General features: G+C 40.6%; 3 pseudogenes; 1 reads left to right on the forward strand and 2 right to left on the reverse strand.

Moving 5' to 3' along the window:
- Nucleotides 1–2741: 2741 nt before the first annotated feature.
- Nucleotides 2742–4359, reverse strand: LOC135527894 (uncharacterized; annotated as a pseudogene).
- Nucleotides 4360–9060: 4701 nt separating this feature from the next.
- Nucleotides 9061–9643, reverse strand: LOC135527901 (transcription factor HES-5-like; annotated as a pseudogene).
- Nucleotides 9644–18006: 8363 nt separating this feature from the next.
- On the forward strand, nucleotides 18007–19531 carry LOC135527906 (transcription factor HES-5-like; annotated as a pseudogene).
- The last annotated feature ends 2936 nt before the right edge of the window (nucleotides 19532–22467 follow it).

The raw sequence follows: 22467 nt of genomic DNA on the forward strand, positions 1-22467 counted from the left end.
GATGTTTCACATATTTTTGGTAGCCCTGAATTGGCGCATCTGGTGGTCCCTGAGGAAAATGTTGGGAAACTCTGCTTTGTCGCTCAGTTGGTAGAGCAGGGTGTCAAACCCATTCCATGGAGAGCCTAGTGTCTGCAGGTTTTGTTTTTTCCTTTCAATTAAGCACTAGACAACCAGGTGAGGGTAGTTCATTAGTGACCTTAATTCATCAATTAAGGACAAGGGAGGAGCTAAAACCCGCAGACACTCCACCCTCCGTGGAATGAGTTTGACACGTGTGGTAGAGCATGGCTGTTGCAACGCCAGGATAGTGGGCATGACTGTAGTTTGCTTTGAATTAAAATGTCTCCTAAATGACATATACTGTATACATGTACAGTATATGCAGGTTACTGCCAAAATAAAGAAAACGCCAACAGAAAGTGTCTTAATAGTGGTTTGGGCCACCATGAGCCACCAGAACAGCTTCAATGCATCTTGGCATCGATTCTACAAGTGTCTGGAACTCTATTGGAGGGATGTGACACCGTTCTTCCACGAGAAATTCCATAATTTGATGTTTTGTTGATGGTGGTGGAAAACGCTGTCTCAGGTGCCGCTCCAGAATCTTTCAAGAGTTCAATTGGGATGAGATCTGGTGACTGAGACACCCATGGCATATCGGGAAACACCCATGGCATATCGGGAAACATATCGGGAAACACCCATGGCATATCGGGAAACATATCAGGAAACACCCATGACATATCGGGAAACACCCATGGCATATCGGGAAACATATCGGGAAACACCCATGGCATATCGGGAAACACCCATGGCATATCGGGAAACATATCGGGAAACACCCATGGCATATCGGGAAACACCCATGGCATATCGGGGAAACATTTCGGGAAACACCCATGGCATTTCGGGAAACATTTCGGGAAACACCCATGGCATATCGGGAAACACCCATGGCATATCGTGAAACATATCGGGAAACACCCATGGCATATCGTGAAACATATCGGGAAACACCCATGGCATATCGTGAAACATATCGGGAAACACCCATGGCATATCGTGAAACATATCGGGAAACATATTGGGAAACACCCATGGCATAATCGGGAAACATATCGGGAAACACCCATAGCATATCTTGAAACACCAGCAAGTTGAGCAGTCTTCGTCACTGAAGCATGATGGGATGTTAATTCCAAACCTGTGTGGTATCACCTGCTTTCAATACACTTTGTATGCCTCATTTACTCGTATTTCCTTTGTTTTGCCAGTTACCTGTTTATTGTATAGGTAAGTGGACATCCTGAGATTTAGAACTTGTTCTTTAGTTCAGTTAGTGTTTAAGTTTCTAAACTCTAAACTCAGAAATACTAGTTATTTGGTCAAACCAATGGTAGTTATTTGGGCAAGCACACTATTCCGGAGGTAGCAAATGTGTCTTAGGGCTACTGGTCTGAGTAGAGAACTGATCTGAGTTTCCCACACTGAGTCCTGTGTGCTGTGATCAATGCACTACAAAAACTGCTCAGTGGACCCTCAGTGACGGCTTTTGGCTCTGTGTTGTGTTATAGACAGAGTATGACATCACAGACCATCTGGATTCTGGAGGGAAACACTACCACTGGCTGATTCTGCATCTTCATACTCACAATACACGCTTTTAGGAGAATATTTGCTAATCAAAAGAGGCATAGAAACTGATAATGACTCAATGTAGATGGTGGTACACTACTCTGACAATCATATATGTGGACAGAGTTGAACTTAGGTACTGTGGTTGCTTGGTTGTGTCTTTTCACCAAATATGTAGAAGTATGGCATTAACGCTGTATAAAAAAATTATCAAAACTAAAATAGTCATGAACATTTAGCTAACTCTCCCAACTTCACACACACACACACACACACACACACACACACACACACACACACACACACACACACACACACACACACACACACACACACACACACACACACACACACACACACACACACACACACACACACACACACACACACACACACACGCACAGAGGGGGAAGTTGCTGCAGAGGGAGAAAAACATTGTAGAGTAGAGAATCCTTCACATGCGCAGATGGTTCATTTTTTTGCTATCGGGAAGAGGCGTCAGATGTTTTTGGCAATGCAGCCACTCCATGTATAAACAAATAATCCATTGCAGCATAGAGTGACACATCATGTAAGCTATTGAGTTTGGAGGGCACATCTTGCTCTAAACTTTTAGAGAACTTAGATGACAGTACCAAGTTTTGTCCCAACACCTGGAATCACTGATATCAGGACCAGACTAAAAATCATGAAAATGTAATTGAACATACATGTAAAACAGGGACATCAGCAACAAGAGAAAACAGTCATGCCTCCTGGGAAACTCATCATTAAGATGAATTATCTCTCTATATTTAATTTCACATGTCAAATAAAACAATGAATGTCAAGTAGTTATGTATGGATATAAAAATCTTTTGACTTTTACCTTACTTGGTAGATTTTGCTGCACCCAGAGGTAGAAAGGAATATGTAGATTCAGTGTTGTATTCTAATGCATTCAAGATCATTGTGTACAGTCTTGGGGCAAAGTAGGCTTTTTTGCTTCTACATATGGAATTGAATAAATCAGTAATGTAACCGTATTGGAAGCTCGTCTCAGTGAAGACAATAATAAAGGAACAGAGAGGAACATGTCATTTGATGATTTGTATATTTATTCAGACCGACAAGAATACATCACATTAAAAACGTGGATACATCTTCAAGACATTATACTCCAACAGACTATAGGATTTTCTTTATAAATTTTATAAAATTTTATTTATAAATCTTTATAAAAGACAACATTGTTTAAACTAACAAGGGTTTCACATTAAAAGAAAACATTTTCTCACCTTTACAATATCCACATCATTCAAACAGCGTGAGCAACATTTTCACACATGAAGTCTGATCTTTAAACAAATCAATTATTTCTTATCACAGAGTGATGATAACAGGTACAATTCCCAGTTTGGGTAAATAATCATCATGGAGAATCAGTGATTCTGGAGCTCAAGTTGATCAATAACAAATGTTTAACTAATACTGATACATACCTCACAGAAGATGCTCAATATAATGTTAATATGACCATATCATTACAAAATTGTGGTTGTAACAACATTTTGGGTTCAAAGTCCTCATGGAGGACCATTGATGTTGTAGCTCAGGTTGAACATGATCACATATATAACTGATACATGCGACACTGAACATGCTCAATACAATGTCAATAATGATATATCACTGTTGTAAAACATTGTTGTCTTATACCTTTTCACCTTAAAACAGATCAATCATAGAACATGACGAACAGTTCAATGAAATAACACCTATTTTGCGGTAAAAGTTCTCATGGAGGACCATAGAAGTTGATGCTGATCATGTTGATCATGAATGAACATATGATCAATATCAACACGTTTTTACAAAACATAAATGTTATTATTCAATTTGATCAATTTGATCATTTTCTAAGAAAAACATTACAACTTGTTCAGTACAACAGAAAATAAGTCTTCATAACAGCAAGACATTTAAAACAACCTGCACAAGCAGAATATGAAGAAGATCTCTGATCACTGTCCATCACATTAATGTTAGACCAACATGGTCCATTGAGTTTGTTTGAGAGTGGAGTTCCAGTATGTAGGACTCTACCAGAGAGCAGTGTGGACTGGACTCTTCTCTTTGCTGGTGCTGTACTGGGCTGGGAGCTGAACTGAGGCAGGTCACTCTCCCTCCTGTTCTTATCAGAGGATGGATGCAGGCTCTGGAAGTGGCTCAGCAGTCTTCTCTGGGTCTGTGTCTTCACCTCATCCTTGGACAGGAAGTGCACAATCTCTTGGACACACCTGAGTAACCCTGATTGAATGGTGCTGAGGAGGAGCTCACTGGCTGGTACTGTTGCTGTCTTCTCATGAACCAAACTGTCATCTCTAAGATGTTGGCTTTCTCCATTTTGAAATCTGGCTGCTGGTTGAGGCTCTCTCCAAGAGAGACTTGAGCTGCTCAATGCTGTTGTTGAAACGATCTCTGCGTAACTTCTCTGGAGTAACTGGAGTAACCCTGATTGACAGCTGCTGAGCAGGAGGAGGAGCTAACTGGCTGGTTCTGTTGCTGTCGTCTCAGCAAGAAAACTGGCAAATCCTGGATGTCGGCTATCTCCAGCTTGGAGTCCGACTGCTGGTTGAGGATCTCTGGACCCAGGAGAGACTTGAGCTGCTCGATGCTGATGTTGATACGATATCTGTGTAACTTCTCCATCAATGGCTTTGTTAACAAAAAGAAGAGCCGATCTTATTCTGAAATTGGGCATTATTGAAACTAATAAATAATCAATCAAATTGGATGCATTTCCTTTAATTCGATTATTCAATTTACCTTGTCAGAGTCAGGTGCTCATTAGAGTAGTTCATAGCTGAAGTGATTGTAGGTGCCATGGCTGGATCTCTGTGCTGTACGGGTCTCTATGTAGAGTGAATCTGATGTCTAATGCCTTCATCTCTCCTATATATAGTCCATAATCTGCATATGAATGTGTGGGTCTTGGGCTTGTTGGAGTTTCTCACAGTCTGTAGCCAATGGGTGAGCTTGAGAGGACAATGAGGAATGTGGAGCTGCCACATGCTCAGTGTTCTTATTGCTGGGGGACAATGGTCACGTCTCATGGAACAGGTGGAGAGGTGGGAGGGGGGGTGGAGAGAGACTCAGAGTGTTGTGTGAATCTGGGAAACCAGTGACCCTCAGATCTGCTGCCTGATGTTAGGATCAATGATACTGAGAGAGCACACACTCATCATCACAACTTACACGTTTGAGACTGACGCAGATCCTCTACATGAAATCTACAGTGTAGCTTAGCCCCCACCTATGAAGACATTGTTGAATGTATAGTGTTTAAACACATCACATTATCTAACAATGAACGTGACCGCTGACAAAAATGATATTTTGTATATGTTTACATTTTGTCATAGATGAAAAGTAAAAAAATATTTATAATTTTCTGTTCTGCTGAATTTTATTTTTATTTTTATTTATTGAGTCAAATATGAGGTCTTTCAAAAATATAAAGTAAGTTTATTTGCAGAGAAATATAGCTTGTGGTTAAGTTCACAGGTTCGATATTGTATTAATATCACGAGGTCTCGAAAGTCAGAAGTAGTAATTATATGGTCAAGCACTCTGGAGTCCAGAGGTAGCAGATGTTTCCTCTGTCTTGAGGCTACTGGTCAGCATGAGTAGATAGCTGATCTGAGTTTCCCACACTGAGTCATGTGTGCTGTGATCAATGCACTACAAAAGCTGCTCAGTGGATCCTCAGTGACAGCTATTGGCTCTGTGTTGTATTATAGACAGAGTATGACATCACAGACCATCTGGATTCCAGAGGGAAACACTACAACACTTGATTTTATGCTAAATGTGTGCTGCAAGACATATACTGTACTTTATCAGTGTTCAGTTCTACATGATTTAATTTTAACCACAATGATTTTGTATTTTATTTGTACATTTATGTTCAAATTGCTTTATATGTTTACATTCAGATTTACATATTGCAGAAGCTTAATATTCAAATTCAAATTTCTAAGTCATTCATGCACAGTTGCACACACATTTGGTTTTAGATCTAATATCATGTGCCTTGATCCAGCTTCCACCCGAAAGGAAGACTGAAGAGAAGGAGAAAGAAAGAGTTCAACCCTGGAGAAACTGATGTATTCAGCTAATGTTTAATTCCCTTCTATAAGTGTGGCTATTCCCCAGTGACTCTGGGTGTTCCCCAGACAGACGGGTGCTGGTCGGACTGATGATGATGACGCTAGACTGAGACTCTGCTTTCCAGAGCTTTCCCACACTCTGCCTATTGACAGAGCTTCCACCTAACAACAGAAGTGTGCCTTGTTAAATGTTAATTCATCTCTATACAAGCAGTTTCCATTAAGCCCATGGGGGAGAAAATAAATACATCTGACATACATAAATTAAGAATGTAGTAAATACAAATATTTTGACTATCGGATGATATAGACTTGTACAGCATATGGCCATTCAGAGATGGTCAAGATTGGACTGAAAACTGAAGATATTTCAAGCGTTTACGTTTTAGATATAAGATTTATAATCTTCGATACAACATTCACATTTTAGCAGACACTCTTATCCAGGCATATATTTTCATACTTTTTTTGTTGTTGTACTGATCACCTGAAGGTCTTGAACCCACAACCCTGGCATTGCAAGTGTTATACAGGACTACTACAATGTAATCACATTTGTATAAAGTGTAATATAATGTATTTCCTGATCTGTTACCTAATTCCTCTTACACCCTGTCATAATAAAAAAACACTTGTGCAGTCCTTATAATTCATTATATATGTGATACAATTCATTTCTAGAATTCAGTGATGAAACCTTACAAGTGAAATTCCTTCTCACCCCTCATCATACAGGGTACAGAAGTCTATTGTCCCAAAGGCAGTCTGTGAGTGAGTTTTCCTTGGTTTCCCACACTCTCTCCATTCACTGCTCTCAATGGTGGAACAATAGAAGTGTGCCTTATTATAATGCATCATATTAGGTATTCAGTTTCGTCCGGTTTCTAGGCAACCATTAAAAATGCTTCAATTACCAAAACAGCATCTGGTCGTAGAGAAGGTTCCCTGAAAAACCTGGATTGAAGGAAATGATTTGAGTTTAAGAACAGTGAGCACTATAGAGTAGCACATGTCTTGGTTCTGACCTAAATTGAATCAATGAGAGACAAGTGATGTGGATTTTAGCCATCACCTTAACCCTAACCTTAATCTTAACCCTAGTTTTACTGTATATCCACACCCCTTCTAAACTCTAACCCTAACTCTAGCTTCATGTCCACAACCTGTTTCAACACTAACCCTAATTCCAGCTTCATGTCCGCACCCTATTTCAACACTAACCATAACCCTAACTCTAGCTTCATGTCTACATGCCGTTTCAACCCTAACCATAACCCCTAACTCTAGCTTCATGTCCACAGCCTGTTTCAACCCTAACCCTAATTCTAGCTTCATGTCCACAACCTGTTTCAACCCTAACCCTAACCATAAATCCAGTTCATGTCCACACCCTTTTTCAACCCTAACCATAATTCCAGCTTCATGTCCACACCCTATTTCAACACTAACCATTACCCTAACTCTAGCTTCATGTCTACATGCCGTTTCAACCCTAACTATAACCCTAACCCTAACTCCAGCTCCATGTCCACATCCCGTTTCAACCCTAACCCTTAACCATAACCCTAACTCAAGCTTCATGTCCACACCCGTTTCAACCCTATCCATAACCCTAACTCCAGCTTCATGTTCACACCCTGGGCCTTTTCTTGTTACATGCAGACCACACAGCTTGCGTCTTGTGCCTCAACGAGATTCTGCGTTGCCAGGTGATAAAATGTAACTTGGTTCTGTTTGTGATGCCTGACTCGCTGCAAGTCCCGCCTCTCCCATCTCCTCATTGGTTTTTAGGACGATATACCCACAAGGGTGATTGAAAGATGAACTGAGGTACACACTCCAGTCCAGTTGGTGGTGGTAATACACCTTAAAGTTGGTTGCCAACCGCCATATAAGGTTCAACGAAGAAGAAGCCTGAAGGAGGAGAGATTACTTGAAACAAACTCAGTTGACACTTTTATCTGTGGATTAATTGTTGGTGTAGAGGACATTGTTCATTTCAGGTAAAATAACAACCCAATGTTTATATCCCAGACAAATTAGCTAGCAACAGCAAGCTAGCTAGCTAACTTTCAATATGTTTCATGCTTTTTGACCTGTCCCCATGAATAAGGTTGGTTCAGAGTTTGTTTTGATATTTCACCTGCGTGTCCTGATTGTGTCTGGTGTGGGTGGACAAAATCAACATGTGCGTGATGGTGCAGCATGTGGTCAGCATGTTAGACACATACAGCCATCATTATTTCTGTTCCTGCTCAATACTGGGACCACTGTAGATTATTTGATTGAGATATAATATTTTAATCTTCCAAAACTTCATTACAAATCATTGCAAAAGTAAGTATGACCTTATACAGTAGATCTGTGTTGTATTCTACCATCAATATGTGGATGACAGTAGAGAGAAGGAAAGATCAATAACAAATTATTTCATTATTTTGGGGATTTATTGACATTGACTCAAAGAGTCACATCGTAGACTTGAACACCTAAATATAAGGTGAATAGTTTAGGTGATTACACATCACAACCAGAACTTGAATAAATCTCCAAGACATATGATACTCTAACAGAGTATAGGACATTTACTGTCTTTATAAAAGACATCATAAAGTTTTCATGTTGAGAAAAAAAAAATGTCTCCCCTCTACAATATACACACCATTAATAATGTGAGTAACATTTTCATCCACAAAGTCTGATCTTTAAACAGTTCATTGATTTCTAATCACAGAGTGATGATAACTGGTATAATTCCCAGTTTGGGTAAATAATCATCATGGAGAATCTGTGATTTTGTAGCTCAAGTTGATCAATAACAAATGTTTAACTAATACTGATACATACCTCACAGAAGATGCTCAATATAATGTTAATATGACCATATCATTACAAAATTGTACTTGTAACAAAATTGCTTATTCTTGAATACGTGTTGACCTTTAAACAGTTCGGTAACAGACCATCACAAAAATATGATTAAATAACCATTTTGGGTTAAAGGTCCTCATGGATGACCATTGAAGTTAATGTTGATCATTAATAAGCACATGGTCAACGTAATCAACATATGCTTCACAAACAAACAAAGGTTAACTTTTTTACTTCTTCAGGACAATTATAATGACAACTTTTAATCAAAACAAAACTTTTAAAACAACCTGCACAAGCAGAATATGAAGAAGATCTCTGATCACTGTCCATCACATTAATGTTAGACCAACATGGTCCATTGAGTTTGTTTGAGAGTGGAGTTCCAGTATGTAGGACTCTACCAGGGCCTCCTGAGAACAGTGTGGACTGGACTCTTCTCTTTGCTGGTGCTGTACTGGGCTGGGAGCTGAACTGAGGCAGATCACTCTCCCTCCTGTTCTTATCAGAGGATGGATGCAGGCTCTGGAAGTGGCTCAGCAGTCTTCTCTGGGTCTGTGTCTTCACCTAATCCTTGGTCAGGAAGTGTACAATCTCTTGGACACAGCTGGAGTAACCCTGATTGACAGCTGCCGAGCAGGAGGAGGAGCTCACTGACTGGTTCTGTTACTGTCATCTCCAGGATGTCGGCTGTCTCCAGCTTGGAGTCTGGCTGCTGGTTGAGGCTCTCTCCAAAGAGACTTGAGCTGCTCAATGCTGTTGTTGAAACAATCTCTGCGTAACTTCTCAACCACTGGCTTTCTTATCTGCAAGAAAAGGAGAGTCATTAATAATATTATTCTGAATACAACAGAGCTGACATGAATGGATGAAATCTAGAAGCAAAAACTGAAATAATGCAACACTGTAACTCAATTTACCTTGTTGGTCAGAGTCAGGTGCTCATTAGAGTAGATCACAGCTGAAGTGATTGTAGGTGCCATGGTTGGATCTCTGTGCTGTACTGGTCTCTGTGTAGAGTGAATCTGATGTCAAATGGCTTCATCTCTCCTATATATAGTCCATAATCTGCAAGAATGTGTGGGTCTTGGGCTTGTTGGAGTTTCTCACTGTCTGTTGACAATGGGTGAGGTTGGGAGGACAATGAGGAATGTGGAGGTGCCACATGCTCAGTGTTCTTATTGCTGGGGGATAATCGTCACATCTCATGAAACAGGTGAAGTTGTGGGGGTGATGGAGAGTGCTGCGTGACTTTGCAAAACCGGTAACCCCAGATCTACTGCCTGATGTTGAGATCAATGATACTGACAGAGTGCATGCTCATCATCACAATTTACACGTGGGAGATTAACACAGGTTTCTAAAACACAAAGGAAAACACAACATTATAAAATGAAAATGCTGGTAGGCTACTCATATTTAATAAATTGGAGTCATTTCAGACTGATCTGTCTCTAGCTGATGACCTCACAGGTTTTGTGACTCCATCAGAGTGCATCAGCTGTTAGGTGATGATGACTTCCTGCCTGCCTGCCTGCCTGCCTGCCTGCCTGCCTGCCTGCCTGCCTGCCTGCCTGCCTGCCTGCCTGCCTGCCTGCCTGCCTGCCTGCCTGCCTGCCTGCCTGCCTGCCTGCCTGCCTGCCTGCCTGCCTGCCTGCCTGCCTGCCTGCCTGCCTGCCTGCCTGCCTGCCTGCCTGCCTGCCTGCCTGCCTGCCTGCCTGCCTGCCTGCCTGCCTGCCTGCCTGCCTGCCTGCCTGCCTGCCTGCCTGCCTGCCTGCCTGCCTGCCTGCCTGCCTGCCTGCCTGCCTGCCTGCCTGCCTGCCTGCCTGCCTGCCTGCCTGCCTGCCTGCCTGCCTGCCTGCCTGCCTGCCTGCCTGCCTGCCTGCCTGCCTGCCTGCCTGCCTGCCTGCCTGCCTGCCTGCCTGCCTGCCTGCCTGCCTGCCTGCCTGCCTGCCTGCCTGCCTGCCTGCTCGCTCGCTCAAGTTTCCCAGGAGCCCCAGGCAGCACACTTACCTCCTCTGAGCTCCACAGCACAGCTGTCTCTACAGCACAACGCTGAGCGTGCCCCAGTCGCACGCCCTCCTCTCTTTGGAGATGGGAGCCACAGGGACACATGGCTTCCCATACTTCTGAATGCAGCTTGCTGAGCCGCGAGACATAATAGAAGTGTGTCTGCTCTCACAAAGACCCACTGGCTGTTCCCATGCACAGCCAGCCATGCTGTGAGAGAGATTAGTTTATAGGGCAGTCTAGTACCAACAGACAAACCATCTGTATCCCTGATAACTCAGATTGGGAATACTTAAATGAATTGCACAATATTTTTAAAATATTTCTACAGAAGAAATTCTTAAAATATATATTGAAGAGAAAGTTTACAAAATGTACCATTTTATGGAGACGCCAAAAGTTGATTATGTATCTGGGCCATTAGCAAATAGGATTGGTGAGCTGATCTAGTAGACTCTTGCCATGACCAAGTTCCCGTGAAAAGGCCATTTCAGAAATATGACTATTACACACATTTATCGTCATTATGTGATTTGGGATCTAATGCAATGATAGTTCGCTGTTGTAGGACGAAAAAGACAGGTGATCCTAGCATGTGTCACATTTGCATTTTGTTGATTTGTGTCACAACTTGACATGGGGAATAGTCTTTTTCTGAGTACTCATGGGTATAAAGAGACGTTCTCAGGGACTAACGTGGCCATCCTCTTTTGCATATGGCTTAAAGAACATCCCACCTGTCCTGTGCGGAATCAGCTATTATTCCCACTGACTATTGTCCCACCTTCAGAGCCCTCTGATTGGCTGCAGGGCATGAGACAGCGCGAGAGGAGGCACATAAATACAGTGTGGAGTTGCAGAGTTCACTATCGAATACGCTCTTAGCATCAGCTGAGCCAAGACCAGCAGCAACACAGCAGAACAGAGGAGCTATCAGAACACTAACTCCAGACCACCATCAAGACCTAGCAAGATCAACATCTCTACTTCATTTCCGAGCTGCAAACTCAAGGCCAACATCTGAAAATGCCTGCCTACTTGGACATTGCTCTTCAGGACAGCATGAATGTGAAAGATCAGCACATTAGGTAAGCTCATGATCAATTACACTGAAATACTTCAGGTCATAAGAGTTCAAAATTAATAAAACCTATGTGTGAGAAGAGATGTTCATGAGAGTCTTGTCTTGTTTTTCAGATGTAAACTCTCTCTGTTGGAGAGGAAGTGCAGCAGCGGTGTGGAGAAACTGAAGATAGTTATTGGAGAACACCTCCAGAACGGGATCGCTACATCTCCCATATCTCCTATTCTGGAGAAAACCGTGTTGTTTTTCACTCCCAAGAAGGTCTCGCTGTCACCCACCGGCTATTCCAAATATTCCAGGGACATGCTGCGTCTCTTTCCCACTCCAGAGGAGGACATTGTACCACTCTGCTTCGAACAATGAACTGATAGATGCATGGACGTGATGGTTACCATTCAGAGCTCACAGACCCTGCTGTAATTCACTTTGGCCTTGGCTTAATGTATTCTCTTGTGATGCTACTATAGACAGACTGCAACTGATTGGCAGATATTGGATCGCAACTGACAGAGAGACATAGCTAAATGAATAATATTTTTTTTATACATTTTGTCTAAAAGTACAATGATTTTGTGAAGCTTAGTTTTGTGTATGTTGCAAATTCTCTAGAAATGATTTGGAAATGCATTGCATGCATTGTTATAAGCAGTTGTACTGCTCTATCCTTTCCCTGAGAAAGTCACCTTTGGATGAATTTGTGGATCTATGTTACCTGAAAGAGAGCAGAGTTGGTTACTCTGATTGTAAACACTTGTCCCCAGAGTTTGAAATACAGAGTGCTGGCCACTCTTGTCATAAAGTAGAAGTATTGAAAATATGACCATTGGTTTATCCCACTTTTTTAGGGTATGTGAGTCAATGTAGAATTTGAACCCTGCTTTCCTTTATACTAATGGGAAACGCTATGATTTTAATGTTAAAGCATATTGTTTTATTTTGTTTTCAATTACTTATTAATGGCTTCACACATACACAAATGTGCCTAAAGGGTTTTCAAATGTGCCTAACATGTTTCATTCAAAGACTAAATAAATATTTTGATAATATATTTCACTTCTCTTTTCACATTGTATTCAAACCTCAGAGGGATGAGGAATATGGCATGACATCATGAGGTATATGCTATATATGTGTCTCATGGAGGAATGAATTGTTCTCCCAGTGTTATGCTCTTGACAAGAAATGACAGAAAAACTCAATGATATACAACTGATGAATATGTAGGGTCATTCATACCTCTACAGTATCCAACATCTGGTCAGTTTTATCACACAGAAAACATTAATTGAAGGATAAGAAACATAAAAGTGAATGCACATACAGTACAGGTCAGGTCTGTTCTAAAACAAATACATTGGAATTGACATTCATTTATATAAAATAAATAGTGTAAATCCTTTCAATGTAGAACGTACTAACTGAACATAAGGGAATAACTTCCATTGTGCATGAATAAACACACTATACCTAAAGTGTTATGCACCTTAAGCAGTTCCACAAACTTCAGAAAACCCTTCACTGTCCAGCAAGCTTTATGCCGGAATTTGTTCAAGCATCAATGACTGTATATGGCTAAAACCACAATACCCACATAAGTACACATTTACCCCTGACTTACTGCAATGCAACTGTTCTGTTAATATGTGTATCAGAATACCCAGATGTTGTTGTGTCTAAAGTCAAGTCAGTTACATGCTCAACTTTTGAAAAATCACAACACTACACTAATTGGTGTCCTGATTTAAAATACCATAAGTAATTAACTGGTTATTCATAATGGTAGTTGCAATATTGCTATTTTGTTATACTCTTGTACCTAGCGCACTTGCAGTTCAGTCATATTGAAATGGAGTAATATTTAATAACTAACAAGCTACTCACCAGGCACTTTTTGGGGAATTGTATTAAGAGACAAAATAGCTTAATAAAGGCACACTTCTATTGTTTTAAGGTATTTCTGTCAATGGAGAAAATGTAGGAAAGCTCTGGCAAGCAGAGTCACAGTTCAGTGTTATTGGCAACATCATTCCTCACATCAATTTAAACATGAATAACAATGTAATTTTCCACAAAACAGACAGAGAATATTATTCAGCAATATAGTTTGATATTTTTTTGTTTACCTGAATAAAATGTAATAAATACATGCTTGTGAAACAGTATGGAAGGAACCTATGGTAGTTTTTCCCTCCAGAATCCAGATGGTCTGTGACGTCAGGCTCGGTCTAAAGCACAACACAGAGTCAAAAGCCGTCACTAATGCTCCACTGAGTAGTTTTTGTAGTGCATTGATCACAGCACACAGGACTGTGGGAAACTCAGATCAGTTCTCTACTCACACTGACCAGCAGCCTCAAGACAGAGGACACATCTGCTACCTCCAGACTTCACTACCTCTGGCAGTAGTCTGTCAAATCTGTGAATACACAGACACAAGAGCAGTATTGCAACATAAATATACCAGGGGGTGAATGTCAACTTACTTACCACTACACATTATTACGTTTTAAAAGTGGCAATGTTCATAAAGGCTCTGTTTCTAAAATGTAAATAAAAGTAGTCAAATTATTATAGCGAGAACATTATGTTAAAAATATGTATAAAAATCTATAAAGGTCTATTCCATTTCCAATAACTTAAATGCAACTGTAGGTTCCCTATTTTGAAACAATATTCACATAGAAATGCAATCATCAAAAACACATCCGTTTGATGTAGAGGATCTGCGTCAGCCAGTAAGTTGTGCTGATGAGCATGTGCTCTGTCAGTATCATTGATCCCAACATCCAGCTTGGTCTCATAGACTAGACATAACATAGGAAATGTAAATCAGGGACATTGAAATTAATATGATATGTTTAGTATGATTACATAAGACAGACATTAACTTAGACGGTGGGTGGATGTATAGCGTGAACATCTAGTAACCCAAAGATTGCGATTTCAAATCTCACCACAGACAACGTAAGCATTTTAGCTAATAAGCACAATTGACAACTTACTACTTTTTAGCTACTTTGCATCCACTTACTACCCTTCTAGTTAACCTTCCCCCTAACCCTTACCTTAACCCTTTTAGCTAACCTTTCCCCTAACCTTAACCCTTTTAGCTAACCTTTCCCCTAACCTTAACCCTTTTAGCTAACCTTTCCCCTAACCGTATCCCTTTTAGCTAACCTTTCCCCTAACCCTTACCATAACCCCTTTAGCTAACCTTCCCCCTAACCCTAACCGTATCCCTTTTAGCTAACCTTTCCCCTAACCCTTACCTTAACCCTTTTAGCTAACCTTTCCCCTAACCTTAACCCTTTTAGCTAACCTTTCCCCTAACCGTATCCCTTTTAGCTAACCTTTCCCCTAACCCTTACCATAACCCCTTTAGGTAACCTTTCCCCTAACCTTAACCCTTTTAGCTCACCTTTCCCCTAACCCTTACCTTAACCCTTTAAGCTAACCTTTCCCCTAACCCTTACCTTAACCCTTTTAGCTAACCTTTCCCCTAACCTTAACCCTTTTAGCTCACCTTTCCCCTAACCATATCCCTTTAAGCTAACCTTTCCCCTAACCCTTACCTTAACCCTTTTAGCTAACCTTTCCCCTAACCTTAACCCTTTTAGCTAACCTTCCCCCTAACCCTTACCATAACCCTTTTAGCTAACCTTTCCCCTAACCCTTACCATAACCCTTTTAGCTAACCTTTCCCCTAACCCTTACCTTAACCCTTTTAGCTAACCTTTCCCTAACTCTTACCATAACCCTTTTAGCTAACATTTCCCTAACCTTACCTTAACCCTTTTAGCTAACCTAACCATATCCCTTTTAGCTAACATTTCCCTAACTCTTACCTTAACCCTTTTAACTCTTACCTTAACCCTTTTAGCTAACCTTTCCCCTAAACCTTACCATAACCCTTTAGCTAACCTTTCCCCTAACCTTAACCCTTTTTACCTTTCCCTAACCCTTTAACCCTTTAGCTAACCTTTCCCCTAACCTTACCATAACCCTTTTAGCTAACCTTTCCCCTAACCTTATCCCTTTTAGCTAACCTTTCCCCTAACTCTTAACCATAACCCTTTTAGCTAACCTTTTTTCCCCTAACCCTTACCATAACCCTTTTAGCTAACCTTTCCCCTAACCCTTAACCCTTTTATAACCCTTTTAGCTAACCTTTTAACCCCCTAACCCTTACCTTAACCCTTTTAGCTAACCTTTCCCCTAACCCTTACCATAACCCTTTTAGCTAACCTTTCCCCTAACCCTTACCATAACCATTTTAGCTAACATTTCCCCTAACCCTTTTACCTTTCCCCTAACCCTTTTAGCTAACCTTTTAACCCTTACCATAACCCTTTTAGCTAACCTTTCCCCTAACCCTTACCTTAACCATTTTAGCTAACATTTCCCCTAACTCTTACCTTAACCCTTTTAGCTAACATTTCCCTAACTCTTACCTTAACCCTTTTAGCTAAACTTTCCCCTAAACCTTACCATAACCCTTTTAGCTAACCTTTCCCCTAACTCTTACCTTAACCCTTTTAGCTAACCTTTCCCCTAACCTTAACCCTTTTAGCTCACCTTTCCCCTAACCGTATCCCTTTAAGCTAATCTTTCCCCTAACTCGTACCTTAACCCTTTAGCTAACCTTTCCCCTCACCATAACCCTTTTAGCTAAACTTTCCCCTAACCCTTACCATAACCCTTTTAGCTCACCTTTCCCCTAACTCTTACCATAACCCTTTTAGCTAACCTTTCCCCTAAACCTTACCATAACCCTTTTAGCTAACCTTTCCCCTAACCCTTACCATAACCCTTTTAGCAGACCTTTCCCCTAACTCTTACCATAACCCTTTTAGCTAACCTTTCCCCTAAACCTTACCATAACCCTTTTAGCTAACCTTTCCCCTAACCCTTACCATAACCCTTTTAGCTAACCTTTCCCCTAACCCTTACCTTAACCATTTTAGCTAACCTTTCCCCTAACTCTTACCTTAACCCTTTTAGCCAACCTTTCCCCTAACTCTTACCTTAACCCTTTTAGCTAACCTTTCCCCTAACCCTTACCATAACCCTTTTCGCTAACCTTTCCCCTAACCCTTACCATAACCCTTTTAGCTAACCTTTCCCCTAACCCTTACCGTAACCCTTTTAGCTAACCTTTCCCCTAACCCTTACCATAACCCTTTTAGCTAACCTTTCCCCTAACCCTTTTAGCTAACCTTCCCCTAACCCTTACCATAACTCTTTTAGCTAACCTTTCCCCTAACCCTTACCATAACCCTTTAGCTAACCTTTCCCCTAACTCTTACCTTAACCCTTTTAGCTAACCTTTCCCCTAACCGTGACCCTTTTAGCTAACCTTTCCCCTAACTCTTACCTTAAACCTTTTAGCTAACCTTTCCCCTAACCGTAACCCTTTAACTTAACTCCTGAATGTATGGACATCCACAAATTAATACATACCATATGAAACGTAACATAGTAAATGGTGTCACGGCAGGGTAGCCTTTCCCCTAAACCTTACCATAACCCTTTTAGCTAACCTTTCCCCTAACTCTTACCTTAACCCTTTTAGCTAACCTTTCCCCTAACCTTAACCCTTTTAGCTCACCTTTCCCCTAACCGTATCCCTTTAAGCTAATCTTTCCCCTAACTCGTACCTTAACCCTTTAGCTAACCTTTCCCCTCACCATAACCCTTTTAGCTAAACTTTCCCCTAACCCTTACCATAACCCTTTTAGCTCACCTTTCCCCTAACTCTTACCATAACCCTTTTAGCTAACCTTTCCCCTAAACCTTACCATAACCCTTAGAGCGTTGGACTTGTAACCGAAAGGTTGCAAGTTCGAATCCCCGAGCTGACAAGGTACAAATCTGTTGTTCTGCCCCTGAACAGGCAGTAGCCAGTTCCTAGGCCGTCATTGAAAATAAGAATTTGTTCTTAACTGACTTGCCTAGTAAAATAAAATAAAAAATGTACATACAAAAGGCTCTGAGACCAGGTTGCAACATCAGGCAGTTTCCCAGATTCACACAGCATTCTGTGAGACACGCTCCACCCCCCTCCACCTGCTCCCCTGAGATGTGACCATTGTCCCGCCTCAATAGGAACACTGAGTATGTGGCGGTTCCAGATTCCTTCATTGTATTTCCAAGCTCACCCATTGGCTACAGACTGAGAAATTCCAACAAGCCCAAGACCCACACATTCATATGCAGATTATGGACTATATGTAGGAGAGATGAAGCCAGTAGGAATCAGATTCACTCTACATGGAGACCAGTACATCACAGAGATCCAACCATGGCACCTACAATCACTTCAGCTGTGATCTACTCTAATGAGCACCTGACTCTGATCAACAAGGTAAATTGAGTTACAAATAGTGTCACATTGTTTCACTATTTGCTTTTAGAATATAGCCATTCATGTCAGCTCTGTCGGATTCAGAATAAGGTTATTAATGACTCTCCTCTCCTTGCATCTAAGAAAGCCAGTGGTGGAAAAGTTATGCAGAGATCATATTCAACAACAGCATAGAGCAGATCAAGTCTCTCCTGGGTCCAGAGATCCTCAACCAGCAGCCAGACTCCAAGCTGGAGAAAGCCGACATCTTGGAGATGACAGTTTGCTTCCTGAGACGACAGCAACAGAACCAGCCAGTGAGCTCCTCCTCTTGCTCAGCAGCTGTCAATCAGGGTTACTCCAGGTGTATCCAATAGATTGTGCACTTCCTGTCCAAGGATGAGGTGAAGACACAGACCCAGAGAAGACTGCTGAGCCACTTCCAGAGCCTGCATCCATCCTCTGATAAGAACAGGAGGGAGAGTGACCTGCCTCAGTTCAGCTCCCAAGCCCAGTTCAGAATCAGCAAAGAGAAGAGTCCAGTCAACATCGCCCTCTGGAGGCCCTGGTAGAGTCCTACAGACTAAAGCTCAACTCAGAAAAAGTCAATGGACCATGTTGGTCTAACATTAATGTGATGGACAGTGATCAGAGATCTTCTTCATATTATGCATGTGCAGGTTGTTTTAAAAGTTGTGTCTGGATTTAAACTTTTAATTTCAGTTGTACTGAACAAGTTAAAAGTTTTGGCTATGGAAACAATGCAGTCTACAAACACTGCATTTTTGTAATGTTAATAACCTTTATGTTTTGTGAAGCATATGTTGATCAGTTGTCTACTCATGATACACATCAACTTCAATGGTCATCCATGAGGACCTTTAACCCAAAATGGGTATTTAATCATATTTTTGTGATGGTCTGTTACCGAACTGTTTAAAGGTCAACACGTATTCAAGAATAAGCAATTTTGTTACAACTTAATTTTTAAAGATCAGACTTTATGTGTGAAAATGTTGCTCACATTATTATTATGATATCAATATTGATATTGAATCATGAATGATGATGAGTGAGAAAGTTACCTTATCCCCTCCCAAATAAATACTAACCTCCCCTGTTATTGTAATGGTGAGAGGTTAGCATGTCTTGGGGGTATGATACTGTATGTTACTTTGTGCGGCTGTAACTTTCTCACTCATCATTCTTCACAATTCATTCAGGACTATCTGTAATGATGGTAACATCCACATTAATGTAGAAGTGTTTAGAGACATTCTATTTTTTATTTACAATAAAAGTGACTTCAAAATGACACTACATTAATACACTATAAAAGTGAATTTGTCAAAATACTTTTGGTCCCTTAAAATGGGGACCAAAAGTTGGTCGCATATGTATAAAAACTAAACGGTTCACCCGATATGGATGAGAATACCCTCAAATTAAAGCTGACAGTCTGCGCTTTAAACTCATAGTCATTGTATCATTTCAAATCCAAAGTGTTGGAGTTCAGAGCTAAAACAACAACAAATGTGTCACTGTCCCAATACTTCTGGAGGTCACTGTAGATATATGGAGCTGAATAAAGAAAAGCCTACCATGAGCCAAGACTGCACAGAATGAGCTTGAAAGAAGGAACACTAAATGTATATATATAGATATATATCATTCACCTCTTGGTGCTAAGTTCAAAATCTACAGAGTAAAACAAAATACATTTCTACTCATATATTATTACTTTACATGAATTGGTTGGATGAGTCAGACATGACTAACTAACAATTTAGGCTGTAATTTAACATATGTCACTAAAGTATAATGAAGTGTGTGTTACAGGCTTTAGTTTTTCCATTTATATTTTGGAAGTTAGCGCGTTAGCAGGTGGGGTTCCTCGATTGGTGTCAATATGTGTTACAGGCTATATGTAACAAAATGTGTTATCCAGGCTGTATCACATCCGGCCGTGATTGGGAGTCCCATAGGGCGGTTCACAATTGGCGCAGCGATGTCTGGGTTTGGCTGGGGTAGGCCATCATTGTAAATAAGAATTTGTTCTTAACTGACTTGACTAGTTAAATAAAGGTTAAATATACAGTATATATATATTTTTTAATTACACATGTGCTGTTTTGTCATCTCGTTACTGGGTGGGTGGGAATGTGCTGTCCCAGGTGCAATTTAAGAGGCTGGTCCAGTGCTACAGTTGTCTTGAGAGATGTGGGGGGAACACCTTTAGCTGGCTCTCTCTATTTGATTTTTAGACAAACAATCCTTTAGCTGATCTTCCCTGTTTTTGTTTTGCGCCACTTTGTTTTTACTTCCTGTCTTTAAGTTTGGTGTGGGTTCTTTTGTTTACCTCTTCTTGGGAAAATGTAGTGGGCGCTCATGGTGGGTGTCTTTTTAGGTACCAGTTGTTTTTGCTAGTCAACTTTCAGTTGACATCCCCCATGAGTGTATTTCAGCCCTTCCTAAAACCCCACCTGCTTCGTTTTGGTTATTATCAGTGACTCTGTTTGTTTCCCTTTCTGTTTGAGTGACAACTTTTGGTTGTCTTGCTGGGGAACGTAACAGTGTGTAAGAGATAATTGATCCCATGAGTCCCAGAGGTATGGTTGTGTTGTTTTTACAGAAACACCTGTTTTATGGAAATCATTTTTTTGCATATCATTGATGTCTTTTTTGTTTGTTCATGATATCAGTTATTCCAGGTGTTAGGCCAAAACAGGCACTGTCGTCTTAGTGCTATAAAGGTTTAGGTCTGCAGGGCTGCATAATGTGATGTTCAATAAGACACTTCTATTGTCCCTCCATTTAAAGCAGTGAATGGAGAGAGTGTGGGAAGCTGAGGAGAACTCACTCACAGAGCCCCTTTGGGGCAATAGACTGGGACCTCTAACCTCGACCGTCAGAAGTTAGATGGGGTCTGAATCTCTGGGAAAATTAATGGATCTATTGCTAATGATCCCAAAAATGTTCTGTATTTTGTGTCTTGCAGGAAGAAATCTGATAAAATATTTACATTATCACTAAAAAGGTTCAAGACATATTTCGATCATTTGCTTTTTTTAAGCATATTCGAGCAATACTTACATCTTCTTCAAGATGAATGTAATATATTCCGTTTTTATGCCGTTTGTATGTGAGGTGTGGTTGAAAGTGAAACATGACACACAAACACGCTTTCAATTTGAATTGATTCTCTGTAACAATGTCTTTCTGTTTCCTGAGAAAAATATTTCAGTAATGAGCTTTACCGCCAAGGGCTTGATGGGAACTGCTTGTGAAAGATGAATTAACATTTAACAAGGGACACTTTTGTTGTTTAGTGGAAGCTCTGTCAATGGGCAGAGTCAAGCTTTAGCGTCATCATCAGCACCTGACTGTCTGGGGAACACCCAGAACCACTGGGGAATAGCAACACTTACAGAAGGGAATTAAACAATATCTGAATACATCACTTTCTCCAGGGTTTAACTCTTTCTTTCTCGTCTGTCTTCCTATGGGGTGGAAGCTGGATCAAGAAACATGATATTAGATTTAAAATATAATTTGTGAAAAACTGTGCATACTTTATTTTAAACTTTTTAATTTGAGTATTAAGTTTCTCCAAAATAATAATCTGAATGTAAACATGAAGCAATTTGAACATAAACGTACAAATAAAATCCAAAATCAATGTGATTAAAATGAAATAATGTGGAAATGAACACAAATACAGCACATTATATGCTTTGCAGCACACTTTTAGGACAAAATCAAGTGTTCTAGTATTTTCCTCCAGAATCCAGATGGTGATGTCATATAGATGGTCTGTGATGTCATCTGTCAGTACAACACAGAGCCAATAGCTGTCACTGAGGGTCCACTGAGCAGCTTTGTAGTGCATTGATCACAGCACACAGGACTCAGTGTGGGAAGCTCAGATCAGCTATCTACCAAATAAATGGTCTTATAATTTATCTTAAGTAGTTTGACAGACATTTCACGTCATATTTCTTATTCTGAGTGCAATGATTTGACTAACAGCCCTACCGTGACATGAACCTGTAGCAGACCACAACACATTCATAACAGTGCAATCAGAGAGGTCAAACCCATCTGCACGTGTTTAGTGTGGTGGCAGGTAGCCTAGTGGTTAGAGCGGTGGACTAGTAACCGAAACGTTGCAAGATCGAATTGCTGAGCCAACAAGGTATAAATCTGTCATTCTGACCCTGATCAAGGCAGTTATCCCACTGTTCCTAAGCTGTAATTGAAAATAAAAATGTCTTCATAACTGACTTGCCTAGTTAAAAAAACATGACTCCACTGTATAAAAAAAGCATGATATTCATCAATCAAAAGGTCTTCTGTATCACCAAATGTTT

This window comes from Oncorhynchus masou, chromosome 5 (assembly GCF_036934945.1).
Source record: "Oncorhynchus masou masou isolate Uvic2021 chromosome 5, UVic_Omas_1.1, whole genome shotgun sequence".
Taxonomy (NCBI): domain Eukaryota; kingdom Metazoa; phylum Chordata; class Actinopteri; order Salmoniformes; family Salmonidae; genus Oncorhynchus; species Oncorhynchus masou.